The following is a 20617-nucleotide window of genomic DNA, read 5'->3' as shown; positions in this document are numbered from 1 at the left end:
CTAAATCATGAATTAGATTTAGTTCTCTGTTGGTGTTTGTTCATTGCTCACTAAACCTAAACTGTTCACACATCTAGTGGAGCATGTTGGGGCTGTAAATATCAGTAGAAGTCAAACTGGAGAATAAGCAGAAGATGAACTCATGGTTGGAGTCAAGGCTGGTATATGCCCACAAACCACATTCAGATACAGTCATGCAGGACTTTCAACTCTCCTTGCAAAAGTGTGATCATACTTCAAAACACCCAGCAAATGTGCTCTCCTAGATGTGACTTACTAGGACCAGCTCAAGTTGATCTTTCCTCTGAAATCAAGAGCTTTTAATACTGGACTTAGTTTGCTCGATTCTGTGCTTTAAAAGATTACAAAGGCAGACTTCTCCACGTGACAGACCCTAGACCCACAATTACAGAAAGCCTAAACCTACTCATGAGAGTAAATTCTGCACCAGATACCACTTCTGACAGCCAGAAAAACTCAGGAAGGAAGGAAAGAGAAAAAAGACAAAGGCTGTGAGATGGAAGAGAAACTCCCAACATGCCTAATATGTGAATGGGGGATGGGAAAACAGAAGATGAAATAAAGGCCATGTCAAATGACTCTGTTTTCCCCTCTATTTCCTTTGGAGAGAAGATTAGGTTACTACAGTTCAACAGGACTCAGTTTGCTTATTGCTTTGGGCATTAAGAACTTAATGCAAAAGTAATGAAGTTAAACCTGTGGCATAGATAATGGTCATTAGCAGCCTTCTTTCCCTGTCATAAACCTGACCCTTGTTAACTTCCATTTTATCTTTCTATGCAGATGATTGTGAGTTAGGCAGGAAGTATTCTCTATTCTGGACAATTTGGGGTGGGGGAATAATCAGATTGTGAGTATACAGTGATGTTTCCTAAACTGACACCCCTCTGCCCCACATCACAGCCCAGGTTGCAGTACAAACAAAAGGGAAACACAAGGAAGAAAGAGCAGAATTAGAGCCCCTTAACAGAAAAAGTGTGACTTTTAGGGGTGATGAGAGCTTCAAGAAATCAGCTGGGAAATCTCCTGAGCAGAGTATGTTAGGAAAAGGCAAGGATTAAAAAGTTTTAGCAAGAAACAAAGCCCATTCACTGCTTAACCCCTTTCATTTCAGTCCTCCACCTCCCAGATAATGGAGCTCTTTCCCCACTCATTAATTAAGCTCCTTTAGAGTTTAGTGACTGAGGGCAAAATTGCCCTTCCAGACAAATCCTCCATAGCTGTTTCTGTGCCACTGCTCTGACAAAAGGAAGTATTTTACCCAGCTCTACCAAGGACTCTCTCCCCTGGATGAGGGACAGTTGAAAAGACAAATATGACCAAATACCTTCATTCCTCAGTAGTTAGCCAAAATTAAAAGTTTTCTTTCACCAGGGACCAAAAAGAAGCATAAACATAGCCAAATGGCACCATTTTATTATGGGCTGCATGGGGGAAACTGCCTTCTTATTACCTACATCATGATTTACAAGCAAAATGATTACTACTAGCTTTTAATGTGTTTGTCTAATAACAATGTGTTGGGTTTTTTTCCCCCCAGGAATTATGGAGTGGTATGAAGAAAGTTAATTTAAGGTCCCAAACTGAGGTGACCATGCCATTGTTGATCTACAAATGGGAAAGGGCTATACAGCAACATTGGCTTTAAAGATAAATTTATCAATTTTGAGGTTCCAGTGTCAGGTGAATCCAAACACACCAAAAAGGCAGGAAGAGAGCCCTCAAGCCAATTGCAAAGCTGCATTACCTTCAAAGGAAGGATCATCTGGCCCTCAAACTGCAAATGATTCAGAATAGCATCAGTCATCACAAGAGTTACACCTATATTTGAGTAACAAGGACTGGATTAGTCATCATCTGATGAGCAAACAACACCAAAAAAATATGAATTTTTGGGTTTCAGTCCCAGAGAATTATCTGTTTTCCTGTAAACTCACTAGAAGGGAGGAAAACCACAGCATAAAATCTCAGCTTGGGGTAATTCAGCTTCATGTACAGGACATTGCTGAATAGACAGATAAACCAGTCAAACCTTAAGGTGTAGAAGCCAATATGACTGCCTGAATCAGCTCCCAGTCTCCTGTTCAGCTTTTCATCTACAGTATTTACACAGACATATGTGATTTTGTTGCCAGCTGGTGATTTGGCAGTAAGAGGAAATCTAAGCCTAATGTGCCTAGAAGATTTGTTTGGGGAAAAAAAAAAATAAACCCAAGACAGGAAAATGAAAACCAAAATCCTCCAGCACAACCAAAACAAAACCCAAAACCAACACCGCCAAACTAAGTAGTACTTGTTGATAGGAACATTACGGTACCTTTGATCCTTTCTTCTGTTCTGCTTCAATATGCTCGAGTCAAAAAGAAAATAGGCTGTAAATTTCAGAGAGCAGCATGGGGGCTCCTATGTTTGTGTTGCAAAGACAGACTGAAGCCTTTAATCAAGACAAACTCCTGTAGGGCAAATTTCCCAATCCAGCATTAGTGTGGTGGTGTTGCTAGGTGGTTCCCCATACAACCAATCCACGGTGCTTGTGACTTGGCTGGCCCATCTCTGCGGCAGGGCAGCCCTACAAAATCATTTGGGCATGAGACAAGGTGGGGAGACAAGAAGGTGCCACACAGAGAATAAAGATACAGGCTAATAAACACCAAACTACATGGAGTAGGGCAGGACAGTTCCAAATGACTGAGACACTGAACTAGCAGCACCAATGGAGAGCCAGAACTATTATAGAAAATATATTCTTTCATAGGAATAAAATAGAAGGATAGGATAGGGTAGGATAGGGTAGGGTAGGATAGGGTAGGGTAGGATAGGGTAGGATAGGATAAGATAGGATAGGATAGGATAGGATAGGGTAGGGTAGGGTAGGATAGGATAGGATAGGATAGGATAGGATAGGATAGGATAGGATAGGATAGGATAGGATAGGATAGGATAGGATAGGATAGGATAGGATAGGATAGGATAGGGTAGGATAGGATAGGATAGGATAGGGTAGGATAGGATAGGGTAGGATAGGATAGGATAATAGAATAAACCAGGTTGGAAAAGACCTTTGAGATCATCATGTCCAACCTACCATCCAACACCATCTAATCAACTAAACCATGGCACCAAGCACCCCATCCAGTCTCTTCCTAAACACCTCCAGTGATGGTGACTCCACCACCTCCCTGGGCAGCACATTCAAATGGCCAATCATTCTATGAAGAACTGCTTCCTGACATACAGCCTAAAACTCCCCTGGTGCAGCTTGAGACTGTGTCCTCTTGTTCTCGTGCTGGCCACCCGGGAGAAGAGACCAACCCCCACCTGGCTGCAACCTCCCTTTAGGTAGTTGTAGATAGAATGCTTCAGATGCCCACAACCTCGAATAAAGACAACAAGTCCCTTCACCTTTGCTACATATCAGACAAAAAATGTACCTGCTGCCCTTTAAACCCCAATATTTATTATATCTCACATCAAAGCCCAGCTGCACATGGACAGATTCTCCTGGAATATGAGCACGCAATAAGCATAGGGAGGAAAAAAGACATTATAGCTGTTTGGTTTATAGAAGCTTCAGTCAAGGGATAATACTTAAAAACTAGTGGATGTTTCTGCATATGAAGTTGTTGTAATAGCTACACTTAAAAAATCAGATGTGCAAATACACCCCCAAAGGCTATGAGGACACCACCTACATAATACAGAATTTTGGGATTTGGAGTTAGCTTCTTCCTAGGAATCATAGAATTGTTAGGATAGGAAGGGACCTCAAGGATCATCTAGTTCCAACCCCCCTGCCATGGGCAGGGACACCTCACACTAGACCAAGTTGCCCAGAGCCACATTCAGCCTGGTCTTCAAAACCTCCAGGGATGGGGCTTAACCACCTCCCTGTGTGAGCAATGAGTTTCCAAAACCTTGTCCAAAGTGCCTAAGGTGCATAGGGCTATGCTGTGCTACAACCCAAAATATGTTGGGAAATATAATACAGAATTCACATAAGAATATATGTTTAAAAACATAGGACTATTTCATAGGCTCATTGCAGTAGAATCATTAAGGTTGGAAAAGACCTCAAAGATCATCAAGTCTAACCAGCAAATCCCTTTCATTAAGCTCCCTGTCTCAAAGCAGTGTAATGTATTCCTTTTAGACCAAATCTGTGTCCCTTCTCTCCAAAGAGTTGTGAATGCACTCACTCAATTCTGAATTCTCTGTGATCAGATAGAATCATACAATTGTTAGGGTTGGAAGGGACCTCAAGGATCATCCAGTTCCAACCCCCCTGCCATGGGCAGGGACACCTCACACTGGAGTAGGTTGCTCACAGCCACATCCAACCTGTCCTTTAAAACCTTCAGGCATGAGGCTTCTACCACCTCCCTGGGCAACCTGTGCCAGTGTCTCACCACCCTCATGGTGAAAAACTTCTTCCTAACATCCAATCCAAATCTATCCATTTCTTCTTCTTTTTTTTTCATTCCCCCTAGTTCTATCACTCCCTGACACCCTACAAGGTCCCTTCCCAGCTTTCTTGTAACCCCCTTAAGATACTGGAAGGCCACAATAAATAGTTAAATAGATAAATAGTTGCAATTAGAAACTCCTACAAAAAGCAGTCAGAAAGGACTCCAGACAGGTCAAGGGAAGTGCCATTTGCTGCTGCAAGGATCCTGTGCATAGGTGACAGCAAGTGAGCTAAGTTTTAAAACAGAAGCTAGAAGTCATCACCAAACCCCTGAGTGATGGGAAATAAACAGCTGTCCTGTAACCCAGCACCTAGCATGCTCAGGAGTCATGGAAGAACACACAGAGAAACAGAGAGTATTGTGACCACTGCAGTAGGAAAGACCTTAATTTAGCTGCCTCCTCGCATCGAAATGCAGGAGATGATGTCAGGAAATCCCACAGCAGCCACCTCTGTCTCTGTGTGGATGTTTCCAAAGGCTTCTCCAAGGTTCCATGTTCCTGCTAGGTCAAGCCTTTGAATGAAGACAGTGTTCCATGGAGAGGTGGACTGATTTATGTTCTCTCAGTTCAGGGGCCACAGTTCAGAAGTGGCTGATTGAGTCCTCTTTAGAGGGAGCAGGAATCTGGGGTCTTCCCAGCTTTGTGAAGACAAGGAAGCCATATGCAATTTCCTAGACATCTAAAGACAGTAGGGGCTGAAAGGTAAGTTCCCCACCTGAATGGAGGAGCTTAAAGCCTGCTGAGACCTACTCTCAGCCAAATGTTCAGGCTCCCTGCACTGTAGTGATTCTACAGTCTTTTCTGTCTTTGAAACATGAGCAAGCTATTGCTGGCATACAAAAGAGGCTGGCAGAGTATCATCCCATGATTCAGCATATCAAGAAGCAAGATAGCATAATGAATCACTGTGCAAAAGGCTTGCACAACACGGACTTCAGTCCATATAAAAGCACTGTTGTATTGGAATGGAAATGGCTCTTTCATGGCAGATACTCATCTGCCAACAAAACATTGTATAACTGTTTTATGAGCAGAAGATCCAGAGGCAGATAGAGGCACCAATGCTAGGACCTTGCCTACTGTGACACAGACATGAGAGAAGATACTTTGGTTTGCCAGGAGGCAAAGGGTTACAGCTGTAACATCTGGTACAGAAGGTTTTGAAAGAGATTCATGACTTGGAAAGAGGAGAAAATGAGTCCTGCATCCCATTTAGATTGTGCTGCGATTTGGAGATAATCCACCAGAGTCAATGGAGACAACCTGGCATAAAACCATCCTCAGTGCACAGAGAGCCAAAGCCAAAGAGTGTCAATGTACAGAGCTGTAGTGTGCTTCTTTATCCAGCCCATGGGAAAGTCTGTGATACATCAGGGCTACTTCAGCTGTTTCACAGAATCACGGATTGGCTTGGGTTGGGAGGCATCTTTCAAAGGTCAGCTGATCCAACTCCCCAGCAGTAAGCAGGGACATCTTTGACTAGATCAGGTTGCTCAAAGCCGTGTCCCACCTGACCTTGAATGTTTCTAGGGATAGGGCACCTACCACCTCTCGGGGTGGTAGGCATTTCCATCACACAACTGTCTTTTTGCCCATGAGCTTCTCCCTGAGTGCTCTGATGGGGTCAGACACCAGCATCCTAGAGGACATAAACACTACACCCCGCACAGGACCATGCCTTTTGTCTATCACCGCCCCTCCATCTGGCTTGGAAATAGCTCTCCAGTTCGCTAACTGCTTCTTTTGAGCTGGTCACCATCAGAAGAGCACACTCACCCTCTTTCCCAGCCTTTCCTCCTTTCTGGCACTCCTAGATGAAAGCATCCAAAAGACTCTTCTTTTAATATTGACACACACCCCCACCCCCAATACACATCCAGCTTTTAAAAACACAACTCAGAAGGGTATTTTTGGTGACAGAACTGATGACCTCAGAATGGAAAACCAATTTCAGGATTTTTCAGCTTCCTGTAGATTCATGGACAAAGAAAACTAGCAAATATAACTAAAGAAAAGTAAGTTCACCTATCCCATAAGGCTGTTCTACTGAGGGGCAGATCTAAAGAGGTATAGCGCTGCTGGGGGGGGAGGGTGGGGTGTGGAATAAAAAAATTAAACCAACAGAAAGGCACTGGGCTGTCTATGCAATTATTTTTTAACTGATATTACAGAAACACCAAACAGCACATCCAGTCTTGGGGACCAGACCTGTCCTCAACAGCCATGCACCACAGGACTGAGACCAGTGGCTCCTTTTGCTGAAAAGCCACCAGGCTGTCATCAGATGCTAACAGTAACTGACCCTGGCCATACTTGTCACAAGCCAAAGAGAAAAAGCTCTGCACATCATTAGCCATATTCCTCAGCATCCATCAGGTATCCAGTCCCCATCCTCTACTTCTTTTAATTTAGATAATTGGTTTCAAAGCCCTGTTTGACTTCTGTTTTCCCTGCTTGTGCTCCCTCTTTACTTCAGCTTCCTCCTTGCCCAAAGAGCTGTTTTGTCACCATGTCCCATACTGCATTTTCCTTTTCTGTCTACTGACTGCCTCCAATGCTACTAATCCTGTCTAATAAAGCTAGAATCATAGAATCAACCAGGTTGGAAAAGACCTCAGAGATAGAATAGAATAGAATAGAATAGAATAGAATAGAATAGAATAGAATAGAATAGACCAGACCAGACCAGACCAGACCAGGTTGGAAGAGACCTTCAAGATCATTGCATCCAACCCATCATCCAATACCACCAAATCAACTAAACCATGCAACCAAGCACCCCATCAAGTCTCCTCCCAAACACCTCTAATCAAGTCCAACCTATTACCTAACACCTCCTGACAACTAAACCATGGTCACATCCAATCTTTTTTGAACACCTCCAGGGACGGTAACTCCACCACCTCTCTGGGCAGCACATTCCAATAGCCAATTACTCCTTCTGGGAAGAACTTTCTCCTCACTTCAAGCCTAAACTTCTCCTGGCACAGCTTGAGACTGTGTCCTCTCATTCTTTTGGTGGTTGCCTGGGAGAAGAGACCAACCCCCACCTGTTCCCAGCCTCCTTTCAGGCAGTTGTGGAGAGCAATAAGGTCTCCCCTGATCCTCCTCTTCTCCAGGCTAAAGAACCCCAATTCCTTCAACCTGGGAGATGCAGGCAGCAAGGGAGGAAGGGCTCACTGCTAGAAACAATGTAACTAGATCAAACTTTCACCCTGCACACCTCAAATCAGGGGAACCTAGAAGCGAGGCAGCAGCTAAGGGCCTCAGCCACTTGCACTGGCAACGCCGTCTTTCATAAGCATGCAATTCAGATTTAATAATATGCCTAATGAATGGTAATTAAAAACAAATTGCAATTAAACCACTATTTAATGAGGTTTAACAGTGACGTGATAGATATGCATCTATCACCAAGTTCAACTTCAATAAATATTTTCTTAATAACAAGCTGGCATTTAATTAGCAGGGGGAAAAATGTTGCTGTTAAGCCTAAATTCAATTAAAATGCACTTAGGGCACTTACCCACTTAATAGTATGTGTTAATGAAAAAAAATATATATATATATTTAAAAGGCTTGTTCATTTTTGTTTTGTCCTTTTCTTTAGAAGGGTAATGGTTACAAGAATTGAATAAAAGGAATTTAATTGATTGTGCTGCATGAAAGCAGCATCCCCCTTCGCCGATTTCCGCTCCCTACCCCACAATATCTGCGCCGCGACGCCTGCGAGCGAACGACCAAACCAAACCTGGAGAGGCTCTGAAGTTTAAGATTAAACAAAGGTGACAGTTTACAAAGTCATACTCAGAATTCCCACTGCACCTTGCTCACTAACTTTTCCATGGTACTTTATGATCCCATTATCATAAATATTTGAGCATCTACACCCAGAAAAAAAAAAAATTCAAATAGAAATAAAATGTTTTCTTTCTTCCTGCAGATGCAAGGTTTTAATATTTCATGGGTCTTTATTTGCTTAGTGGGAGAGGGCAGGAGAAGTTTAGTATTTTGAGCTTAGCATATGTCAACTGTTTTGTTGGAAACTGAGGTTTGTGAGATCTTTATTTCTCATAAAAAAGATATCTCAGTAGCTTAAGCCCTGATCCTACTTGTCTGCTGTGCTCCCAAGACTCCTTGTAGTGGCTGATACTTTAATTGCTCCAGCACTTATTATGACTTGGACTGAATTCAGATAAAACATTTTGTAGTGGAAAAACAAAATAGCTTTTAGAAGAGCACAGAATTATTGCAGAAAACATGGATTCTTAAAACATTGACTACTGTTGACCAACTGGTTGGACGTGGGAAGGATTCATTTGGATAGAGCCTCCAACCTGAGTAATTCTATTCTATTTCTATTTCTAGTCTAGTCTAGTCTATTCTAGTCTAGTCTAGTCCATTCTGTTCCAGTCTATTCCATTCTATTCTATTCTATTCTATTCTATTCTATTCTATTCTATTCTATTCTATTCTATTCTATTCTATTTACATAGAATACATACATAGAATAAACCAGGTTGGAAGAGACCTTCAAGATCATCGCGTCCAACCCATCAACCAATCCAACTCCGCCCAAGCAACTAACCCACAGCACCAAGTACCCCGTCAAGTCTTCTCCTAAAAACCTCCAGTGATGGTGACTCCACCACCTCCCCAGGCAGCCCATTCCAATGTGCAATCACTCTTTCTGTATAGAACTTTTTTCTAACATCCAGCCTGTATCTCCCCTGGCGCAGCCTGAGACTGTGTCCTCTTGTTCTGGTACTGCTTGCCTGGGAGAAGAGACCAACATCCGTCTGTCTACAACCTCCCTTCAGGTAGTTGTAGAGAGTAATAAGGTCACCCCTGAGTCTCCTCTTCTCCAGGCTAAGCAACCCCAGCTCCCTCAGCCTCTCCTCGTAGGGCTTATGTTCCAAACCCCTCACCAACTTTGTTGCTCTTCTCTGGACTCGTTCCAGCAAGTCAACATCCTATTCTGTTCTATTCCATTCGGGAAACATGAAATAAAAACTCAATCAACATTTTGTAATTCCCTTTTTACAGAATTATTTACTGGGTATTTCAAGGGAAGAACTAGGAAATAAACCAAACCAGAATGCTTTCCCCACAGGTAGGACCCAGAGTCCTTTCTTCTGGGCCTTCACAGGACCTACCACAAGCGGTCTGGCTCACAAGAAGGACCTGCCAGTAGGTCAGATTTACAATACAAATGCAAACATTTCCCTAAGGCAAAACAAAAAAGGATTTTTCAGTGTTTCAGTCTGTAGAAATTTGTACAGAGTGACATTGTTGTATAGCAACCTGTGACACATACACAGGTATGTTTATTATTGCTGACAGTATGCAACTCACCTATTTGCAGGAAAAAATGGCATGACATCAAACATAACTTCAGTAAAGAAGAAAAACACTCTGTGACAACATTTGCCATGAGTTCACTGTGACCTTCTCTTCTTCTTTAAGAGTGGAAAAGACTAGGTATTAAAGACACACTTTTAGCTCTTAGCTCTGTTCCCCTTGAAGACAACATCAGGAACAGGAGATGATAATCACAAACCTGGTCTCCCTGGATAGCTTCCCACTTAATCCCACCAGCAGCTGCTTGGCTCAGACCTCTTCTTTTTTCCTTACATATCACAAACAGACTAGAATGAGGACTACTAGTTTTACATTTCAGTATTTTCTGTGGGACTTAAACTGCTAGTCTTGTTTTAAAGTGTTTGATCCAGCATTGCACAGTACTATTTGAGAAAGCCAAAGAGTCAGACATAGAAAATAGGTAACAGATAAGCAATGTGAGAACGAGTTACCAAATATAGCACATAAAATCATGCCACATAAACAGAGCAATAACATACACACCCAGCCAACCCATGATTGATCCTGAAAGCAGGCATGGTGAATGTGAAGGATGTTTTCCTGGCATATTCCAGCTTCAGATATGATGTGGATAACACTTAGCAATAAATAATGCTCCTATGATTCCAGTTTTCAAGCATTTCACAATCCACTGCTAAATGTGACATCCTGGATGAAACAAATGACTTGATTAAGGGCTTATTAACATTGAAACAGAACTGACTTCATGAATTATGACAGGTCCTACTGTATATGTCACACTGCATCAGAGCTGAAAGCAAAGATGCTGTCCCTACTTCAGACAAAAGCAAGTATTTAGTGAAGGAGATACCCACTCCACAGCAGCAGGCACAGCAAGAGCCTGGTTCCAGCAGGAAGAACAGAAATTCACAGCCAGTTTTTCAGTTTGGTGTCACCTAGAGCACAGTGGTGGCTGTTGTATATCTTGCTGCACTCCTGCTTGGATGGAACAACACCCTTTTAACTTGAATAAAATATCTGGGCATCCTACAAACCTCATAAACTGTTGTGCTTTGAAGAAGCCAATCTTCCTCTGCTTTCCCCAATTAAGTTACTTTCTTAGAGGTCAGAAAGATGCAATGGGGACCTTGGAAAGATGATTTATGATATGGATTATTAGATAACACTGGAAATGGCCCAGCATTGCACCCAGTTTTGATACCAAAAAGCCACCTGCAATGCCACCCGCAGCTCAGTGTCATCTTGTCCAGAGCCCCAGTCACAGACTAACTGTGGCTTTGCCTTCTGAAAAGGCTGGGCGAAATCAACAGGCTTTGGGCTATGTCAATACTTGCTCAATTAACTATGATGGTCCAGATGAAACTGGAAGTCTTTCAGATTTGTCTTGCTAATCATTTGAAGGCTTTCATCATTTTCACTAAATCTAAAAGAAAAGATTAAAATAAAACAAATTTTTTAAAAGGATAAAAAAGAGAGAGAAAAGAGAGAGAGAGAAAACAGAGAGAGAGAAAAGAGAGAGAAGAGAGAGAGAAAGAGAGAAAATAGGGAGATCAAAGAGAGAGATCAAAGAGAGAGAAAAGAGAGAGATAAAAGAGAGAAAAGAGAGAGAAGAGAGAGAGAAAAGAGAGTGAGAGAAAAGAGAGAGAAAAGAGAAATAGAGAGAAAAGAGATAGAGAGAGAAAAGAGAAAGAGAAAAGAGAAAGAGAGAGACAAGAGAAAGAGAGATAAAAGAGAAAGGGAGAGAAAAGAGAGAGAGAGAAAAGAGAGAACAAAACGGGAAAGAAATGGGAAATACAGAATCAGACACTCTGGAAAAGAATTTGGTTAGGGTTGGCTAGATGACCTGGCAGTCATCCTTGCCAGAAGAGGTAATGCTCTTAAAAAGAAGAGAGCAAACTACCATCACTGAGACAACCAAAGATCTAAACATCCAGGAACCATTCCTCCTCCTTTGAGTATTTCCCACCCAAAATGGCAGAGAGCTGCTGATTAAAGAAAGACAGTGCTTTAACACTCTCAGCTTGTGGCTAGCAGTCTGGCATCTCTGGTGATGCTCAGCTCAGGATGAGACAAACAGAAGGCCCATGCCAAGTTGTTTTGCAGTCAGTGGCCTGTTGCCAGCGTGTCATTTTTCACAGAAAGGACACAATACCAAACAATCTGGCTGAGGATGAATAAAAATGTCATCTGTGTTCACTCCACTTCAGGGGCTTGTGGAGTATTGTTCTCTTCACATGCAACAGAATTCAAGGTGATCCCACAGGCACAGCAAAGGATGCTTCTCAGGGACCTGTTGGTCAGTCTTCCAACCTTGACTCACATGAAACTACTACATTTTAGAGCAGTGATTAAAAGGAGTTCAGTTCTTTCATGACCTGGAAACAGTTTAAATTTTGCCTACTGAAAATTTGTCTCCTTTCACCCAGCAAAGGAGAACAAGAATTAGACAGTGAGAAAGCATGGAAAAGCAGAAACAGCAAACCATCAGATTTGCACATTGCTGGAGATAAAAAAGAAAAGATGACTGAGAAAAGGCTGACAAGATTTATCTGCCATCTGCAAAAAAAAAGAAAGGGGCAAACAGAAATAAACACACACATGAGAAGGCAAGAGGAATGAAGGATGGTTTATTATCGTGGTGGACCCTTCACTGGCTGAGCTCTAAAGACTTTACTGATACAGAGACGTGGATTTGAAACAGAGCATTTGTAATTTCTGTCCTCAGAAACCATAACTGAGACAGCCTCATCTTGGGCCCCAACCCAGGAAAATTATGCAGGAGGTACCCAAGGAACCAAAGAATCATAGTTGGCTTTTAATGTGTTTCCCTAGAGAAAGGTCTCCTTGTTTGACTGTTCATTTGCACACCATCTTACACATGCTGATAGGGCATAAAGTTGGAACAGTTAAGGGTGCAAGGTAAAGATTCTTTTTTTTTTTCCCTGGTTACATTGAATTCAAGATGCTAAGAACTTCTTGAGATTTCTTCAGCCTCCTCATCTCCTAAAGACAGTAATGGATGTTGGAAGTATGGAGTAACATGCACAAAATCCCAGACAAATGGGCTGTACCAGTTGCTACTACTGGGGAAGTGGGGCAGGAAGCTGGAGAAAAAGTGAATAGAATAGAATAGAATAGAATAGAATAGAATAGAATAGAATAGACCAAGTTGGAAGAGACTTCAAGATTGTTGCATCCAACCCATCATCCAACACCACCTAATCAACTAAACCATGCAACCAAGCACCCTATCAAGTCTCCTCCTGAACACCTCCAATGATGGTGACTCCACCACCTCCCCAGGCAGCCCATTCCAATGGGCAATCACTCCCTCTGTGAAGAATTTCTTCCTAATATCTAATCTGAACCTCCCCTGGTGCAGCTTGAGACTGTGTCCTCTTGTTCTGGTGCCAGTTGCCTGGAGCTCCCTTTGCCACCTCAGTGTGTTCCTGCCAACAGTTACTGCTATGATCAGATTCTAAACGGACCCCTCAAGCCGAGATTTTCATGCTTGGACAGAGATGACAAAGAGCTTACAACAAGTTTCTATGAACCATCTGTAAATATCAGAGCAGAAGACAAGCTGGGAACTGAGGAGAGTGTGCATTCCTCACCTTCTGCTGTGCAGGGAACAGAGGTGCTGGATATTTAATGTTGGGAGGTTTTTATTCTCATTTCCCACGGGAAGATTGTCCATCCTCACGGGTGAGCTAACAGGCTCTGACAGGCAACTGCTTGAGCAAGACATGAATTTGTTGAAAAAAATAAATAATTAAGAGAATCCCATAGAAGACCTCTGTGTTTTGAAAGCTGATGAATTACCCAAAGAATAAAAACAAACTCTACTGGAAGAAAGCTGGTGAGGGGTTTCCTGAAGGGAGGTTGTAGCCAGGTGGGGGGTGGTCTCTTCTGCCAGGCAACCACCAACAGAACAATAGGACACAGTCTAAGCTGCACCAGGGGAGGTTTAGGCTGGATGTTAGGAAGAAGTTCTTCCCAGAAAGAGAGATTGGCCATTGGAATGTGCTGCTCAGGGTGGTGATGGAGTTGCCATCACTGGAGGTGTTTAAGAGGAGACTGGATGAGGCATTTGGTGCCAATGGTTTGGTTGATTAGATGGTGTTGGGTGATAGGTTAGGCTTCATGACCTTGAAGGTCTTTTCCAACCTGGTTAATTATTCTATTCTATTCTATTCTATTCTATTCTATTCTATTCTATTCTATTCTATTCTATTCTATTCTATTCTATTCTATTCTATTCTATCCTATCCTACCCTATCCTACCCTACCCTACCCTACCCTACCCTATCTTATCCTATCCTTATTCTGTTCTATTCTATCTCACTTCCCTTTTCTCCCATCTCTCAAAACAGGATCTGCTCTCCATAAACTACATTGTTTGGTAACCTTTGACTGTAAAACAAACTCATGAGGAGAGATTCCCCCACTTGCCTTAGCTCCAGAAGCCATGTGAATGGCAGCTGTAGGGAAGACATCCCAGCCATAACTGTATTCAACATCAGCATGCTCCATGACCTGAAGATTCACCTGGCTCCAACCTGTGAGATAAAAGCCATAGCTGAGAATCACAGAATCACTAAGGTTGGAAAAAATCTCCATGAACATCAAGTACAGCTGTCAACCCACCACCACCATGCCCACTAAACCATATCCTGAAGCACCACATCTCCACCTTTTTTTGAACACCTATAGGGACTATGACTCCACCACCCCACCCTGTTAGCCTGTTCCAATAGCTGGACACTCTTTCAGGAAAGAATTTTTCTTTATATCCAACCTGAACCTCTCCTGGTGCAACTAGAGAACAACATCCACCTCACTATGACCACCTGAAAGGAGTGAGGTGGTGTTCCCTCAGCCTTTTATTCTCAAGGCTATACAAGCCCAGGTCCCTCAGCTGCTCCTCATGAGACCTGTCATCCAGACCCTTCACCAGTGTCATTGTCCTCCTCTGGACCCATTCCAGCACCTCAATGTCCTTCTTGAAGTGAAGGGCCCAAAACTGAAGCCAGTATTCAAGATGCAGCCTCCCCAGTGCCAAGTACAGGGACTTTACACAGCCTAGACTGCCACCCCACTCCAGCCCCCAGTCATGGTACCAGGGTGATGCTGTCCTACCCACAGAGAAAGAGCAGGGCTGACAGCACAGCAGCAGGCTGGGGTTCAGCATCCAAGGTGCGCTCCACAAACCATACATGTGATACCTCACTTAAAAAGTGGCTGCAGAAAGAAGTTGCCATAAACTTTCCATTCCAAAGCACTAAAATCTTATATTTGCTTATTAAATTTCAGCTGGGGCCCCAGGCAATTGGAGAGAACACCACTCCAGCCAGTGCATTCTGCTTTGCTTACTGCTGCTGACACGCAGCCATAACTTACACTGAGAAACTGCAAAGCCCAGGACTTGGATGCTGGCTAACCATGCCTTCCACCTCTGGCTGTCAGGGTAAAACTGACATCACCTTGCAGGTTTGGGGTTTGGTTGTGGGGCTTTTTGGGTTTGTGTTTTGTGTTGGGTTTCTTGGGGAGTTTTTGGGTGGTTTGGGTTGGTTTTTTTGTTACTTTTAAAAGCCTTATGGGAATGTGGAACAAAAGAAGAATAGCATATCCTCTGGTTAGGAGCCCCTGATTCAAAGGCCAGTTGAGACAATGGCAGGATTCTCATGTATTTTGTAGACATTTAATAATAACCCAGTGGGTCCAGTTGGAAAGTCAGTTTTCTCAGGGGCCTGCTGGGAATCTGTGCTCCCCCTCCTCGCTGGTGCTTTCACATGGTTGCACACACAGACATGTGGTGTCCCTGCATGTGCTGGCACCACGATAGCCTTGAGAAATCCCCTGGCAGCCTGGAGCTCAGACTCATAACCTCACATAGCCATGCACACAAGGAGCTGGGTGATGCACTGGGGCTCTGCTCCTGTTTGAATACTGCAAAACGAGGTCTGAGATGATGAAACTTATTGCAGTTGTACCTCCTACTCTGTGGCAATCAATATAGATGGTACAGACTTGAAAGCCCCAACCCTCTCTCATATGGTGTTTCTGCAATGCTTGGCACAGCAAAGAAGGATGAGTTTTCTAAAAGGTTCAATAAAATTCTGATTCCCCATAAGCCAGGCTTCAGGGGCTCAAGGAATTGCCAGCACTAAGTGCTCAAAACCTGTCAGGTTTCAGAAAGGCTTGAAATTCACTTGGAAGTCATGAAAAAATAATGAGAAATGTAGGGGACTGACTTGCTTTCTGATTTTGGAGCCTGGGACATAAAAACCACATGAGGTTTCAAGCTCTCTTCCACCACCCCATGAGGACTGGAAATGTGGGAGTTTGGACCTCTATAAAGAAAAAAGTAAAAATGTTATTTTATTTTGGTAAATTAAAAGTGAGAATGCAAAGAAATAACAAGATTACAAGAGCTCAGGCTTTAAGAGAGCCTGCAAGCATGGCTGGGGAGACTCACAATAACATTACCAGCCTTAGTACCTCCATGTTCTTCCTCCAAGGCCAATCATAGAATCAACAAGGTTGGAAAAGACCTCAAAGATCATCAAGTCCAACCTGTCACCCAACACCTCATGACTACTAGACCATGGCACCAAGTGCCACGTCCAATCCCCTCTTGAACACAATAACCTCCTCTCCAGCTGAGGATCAGGTAACATTACAGAAAAGAGGTTAACCAGTGGCAAGGAGGGACCATCAAGCTTGTAAAATATGCAGTTAAACAATCAGGCCACCACTTATCTCTTGTTTCAACCCCCTCAAATTATATTGGGCAATTCATACTTTAGCCATTCATCAGAATTAGCTAACTCACAGAATGGGACTTCCAGAGATCATCTAGTCCAAGCTCCTCTGGCTAAAGCAGGCTCACCCAGAGCATGTTGTCCAGGAACACAATGTCCAGGAAAGTTTGGAATCTCTCCAGAGGAGATTCAACAACCTCTCTGGGCTCCAGCATCCACACAGCAAAGTTTTCTTTGTGTTGAGGTGGAACTTCCTGTGTTCTTGAATCCATTGCCCCTCATCCTATCAATGGCCACCAGTGGAGAGTCTGATCCCACTCACTACCTCCACCTTTTAGGTACTGATAAGCATTTCTAAGATCCCTTCTCAGCATCCTCTTTTCCAAGCTTTCATCTCTTCCTCTTCAGAGAGCTGATCCTGTTCCCTGACCATTCTCATGGATTCTCACCAGTATTTCCCTGTCTCTCTCAAATTGAAGGGCCCAGAACTGGACTCTATATTCCAGATGTGTCCTCACCGAGGCACAGTAGAGAACCTCACTTGACCAGCTAGCCACAGTCTTCTTAATGCACCCCAGAATACTGTTGGCCTTCTAGGCTACAAGGGCACATTGCTGGCTCACAGTGAGCCTGTTATCCACCAGCACTCCCAGGTCCTTCTGCACAGAGCTGCTTCCAGCAGTTTGTTCCAGCCAGTCAAACCCAGAAACAGCACATCTGAAACAAACAGCAGGAGCAGCACACGCTGGAATCAAGCAGTAGCAGAGCAGAGAGCTAAAGCATATGCTTAACTCTGCTGAACAGGAATGCACACATGCTTCAAAAGTTAAGCATGGGATTAAATATTTTGCTGGATCGAGGCCAGACAAATTCCAGAGTTACTTTATTGTTATCATTACCATGATCATCGTTACTACTCAACAGAGAATGGTCCATGTTCAAGCTGCCTAATCTTCTTCATAGTAATGTTTTCATGCAATTGATCCCAAACACATAACCTGGAGTTGGCCCATTTCAAATTGAAGATTCAAAAGAGCACGATCAGCAGCTATCCAATTTGTTCAGACAAAGCAAAACAGGTCCAGCTACTCTTTTGCAGCCCAGGAATGGTTTCAATAATCTGCTGTACCTTAAGAAAATGTTACCTAAAGACAAAAAGCTGGAGCAGAACGGGCCACAAGTAAACAGCAGCAGGAGCATTCGGATGTGCAGCGCAGCAGAATGAGAGGACTGTAGGCATTCCTAGTGTGTTTGCTTTTTAAACACAATGTTCCTGCTGCAAAGAGATGCTTAAGAGCAGATGTTGACATTCAAAACTCTTTTTAATTTAAAATACTAATAGGGGATAACATTACAAAAGACAAGAGGGTAGAGCTGCTTTAGGGAGATATATTCTTTACTTTGTTAAAACCGAGGGGCATTTCAGATGTTCAGGAACTGTGACTGTGACACATCTGTATTTTTATTTAATTACCTTTTTCCTAAATGAGATTACAATATGGCATGTGGTGTCTTTCAAAGCAAACACCTGTAGTCAGAATTAGAAGCCTCCCAGTCACCGCCGCTGAAGTTTCCCAGGGGTCGGGGAGGTGGTGGGGAATTGTTCAGCTCGGACTCAGGGAAAGCTGGCAACCTCATCAGCAGCCTTATCAAGGCCTCTCCAGATCCAAATAGTTTTCCTGTCTGCACATTTTTTATATGTGTGGATACATATTTATTTATTCATTTTATTTTAAAGCCAGTTCCAACAGGAAAAAAGTAATAGAACAGTGAGAATTTCCTGTGACAGTATAGCCAGAAAAGGGGGCGGGGGGAGGAGAAAAAGAGAAGAAAAAAAACCCAACACAGCAAACAACCCATTAAATAAAATAAACCTAGACAAAGCCCTTATGTGAAACTGAAATCAAGCTGAGATGGCCCAGGTGCACCATGGGTCAACCGTCCTTACAGCTCAGCGCTGGAAACGTGCCCAGCTTTTGTGAAAGGTCCCAAAGCCACAGCAGAAGGCTCAAGATGTTGACTGGCCTTGGGCTACACACTTGGCTGCTGCAGAGGCAGTGACCTTTGCTCCTGACAAAGGGTTGGGGTTTGGGGTTTTTTTGTTGTTTTGGGTTTTTTATTTTGTTTTATTTTCAGAGTTCTTGCTTCTCACAGGAAAAAGAACTGCTCAGCAGTTGGGGTTTGCAGCAGGACATTTTGGCACCCCATTTATTTATTTATTTATTTATTCCCAGGCAAAAGTCTATTTAGGAAATGGATTTAAGCTCATGGTTCATACTGGTTTCATGTGGCTGGCAGCTTCAGGAGGCTGCAGGCTGGAGTATACCTACAGAGAATGTTGCAAAGCCCTCAGCCTTCATTTGGTCCTATCCTGTACTCGCCAGGACCAGAAGGTATTGTGAACACCATATACAATGTCAGGCTTCCCCAGCAAACATCCCAACAAGAGCAAGCCAGGCTGAGGAAGCTGGGGTTGCTTAGCCTGGAGAAGAGGAGGCTCAGGGGAGACGTTATTGCTGTCTACAACTACCTGAAGAGAGGTAGTAGCCAGGTGGGAGTTGGTCTCTTCTCCCAGGCAACCAGCACCAGAACAAGAGGACACAGTCTCAAGTTGCTTCAGGGGAGGTTTAGGCTGGATGTTAGAATAGAATAGAATAGAATAGAATTAACCAGGTTGGAAGAGACCTTCGAGATCATCGTGTCCAACCTATCATCTGACACCACCCAATCAACTAAACCATACAACCAAGCATCCTGTCAAGCCTCGCCCTGAACACCCCCAGCGTCGGCGACCCCACCACCTCCTCAGGCAGCCCATTCCAATGGGCAATCACTCTCTCTGTGTAAAACTTCCTCCTAACCTCCAGCCTAAACCTCCCCTGACGCAGCCTGAGACTGTGTCCTCTTGTTCTGGTACTGGTTGCCTGGGAGAAGAGACCAACCTCTGCCTGTCTACAAGCCCCCTTCAGGTAGTTGTAGAGAGCAATAAGGTCACCCCTGAGTCTCCTCTTCTCCAGACTAAGCAACCCCAGCTCCCTCAATCTCTCCTCATAGGGCTTGTGCTCCAAGCCCCTCACCAACCTTGTTGCCCTTTTCTGGACACGCTCCAGCAAGTCAACATCCTTCCTAAACTGAGGGGCCCAGAACTGGACACAGTACTCAAGGTGCGGCCTAACCAGTGCAGTGTACAGGGGCAGAATGACCTCCCTGCTCCTGCTGGCCACACTGTTCCTGATGCAGGCCAGGATGCCACTGGCCCTCCTGGCTGCCTGGGCGCACTGCAGGCTCATGTTCAGTCTACCATCAACCAGCACCCCCAGGTCTCTCTCAGCCTGACTGCTCTCCAGCCACTCTGACCCCAGCTTGTAACTCTGCATGGGGTTGCTGCGGCCAATGTGCAGAACCCGGCACTTGGATGTGTTAAATCTCATGCCGTTGGACTCTGCCCATCTGTCCAGCCTGTCGAGGTCCCTCTGCAGGAAGAAGTTCTTCCCAGCAAGAGAGACTGGCCATTGGAATGGGCTGCCCAGGGAGGTGGTGGAGTCACCATCACTGGAGGTGTTTAAGAGGAGACTGGATGAGGCACTTGGTGCCATGGTTTAGTTGATTAGATGGTGTTGGGTGATAGGTTGGACTTGATGATCTCAAAGGTCTTTTCCAACCCGGATAATTCTAATCTATTCTATTCTAATCAGATGTAGACTGTGACATTGCTCTGTATCCTCATAAACAAGCTTCATCTCATTTTCTGCAGGTCCCACAAACTATCTGCCAGCTGGTAATGGTCTCTGAACACAGAGAAACTGCACCATGCTGGTCCCATCACTTGCCATCCTGCTTTTAAAGCCTTTAACTTTATTTTACAAGAAAAATGGAGCTGTGAAAGAGCCCTCTGCAACAGGTGTGGAGTAGGGAAGGGAATCTACTCCTCCACATTTTTCCAGAAGTAAATAAAATCCATCAACTTTCTTTAGGATCAGTGCTTGTTCAGTGTCAAAGCAGTGATAAGAGACACATGGTGC

The sequence above is a fragment of the Dryobates pubescens genome, chromosome 26, assembly GCF_014839835.1.
Source record: "Dryobates pubescens isolate bDryPub1 chromosome 26, bDryPub1.pri, whole genome shotgun sequence".
Classification (NCBI taxonomy): domain Eukaryota; kingdom Metazoa; phylum Chordata; class Aves; order Piciformes; family Picidae; genus Dryobates; species Dryobates pubescens.
This window is presented reverse-complemented; position numbering follows the sequence as displayed.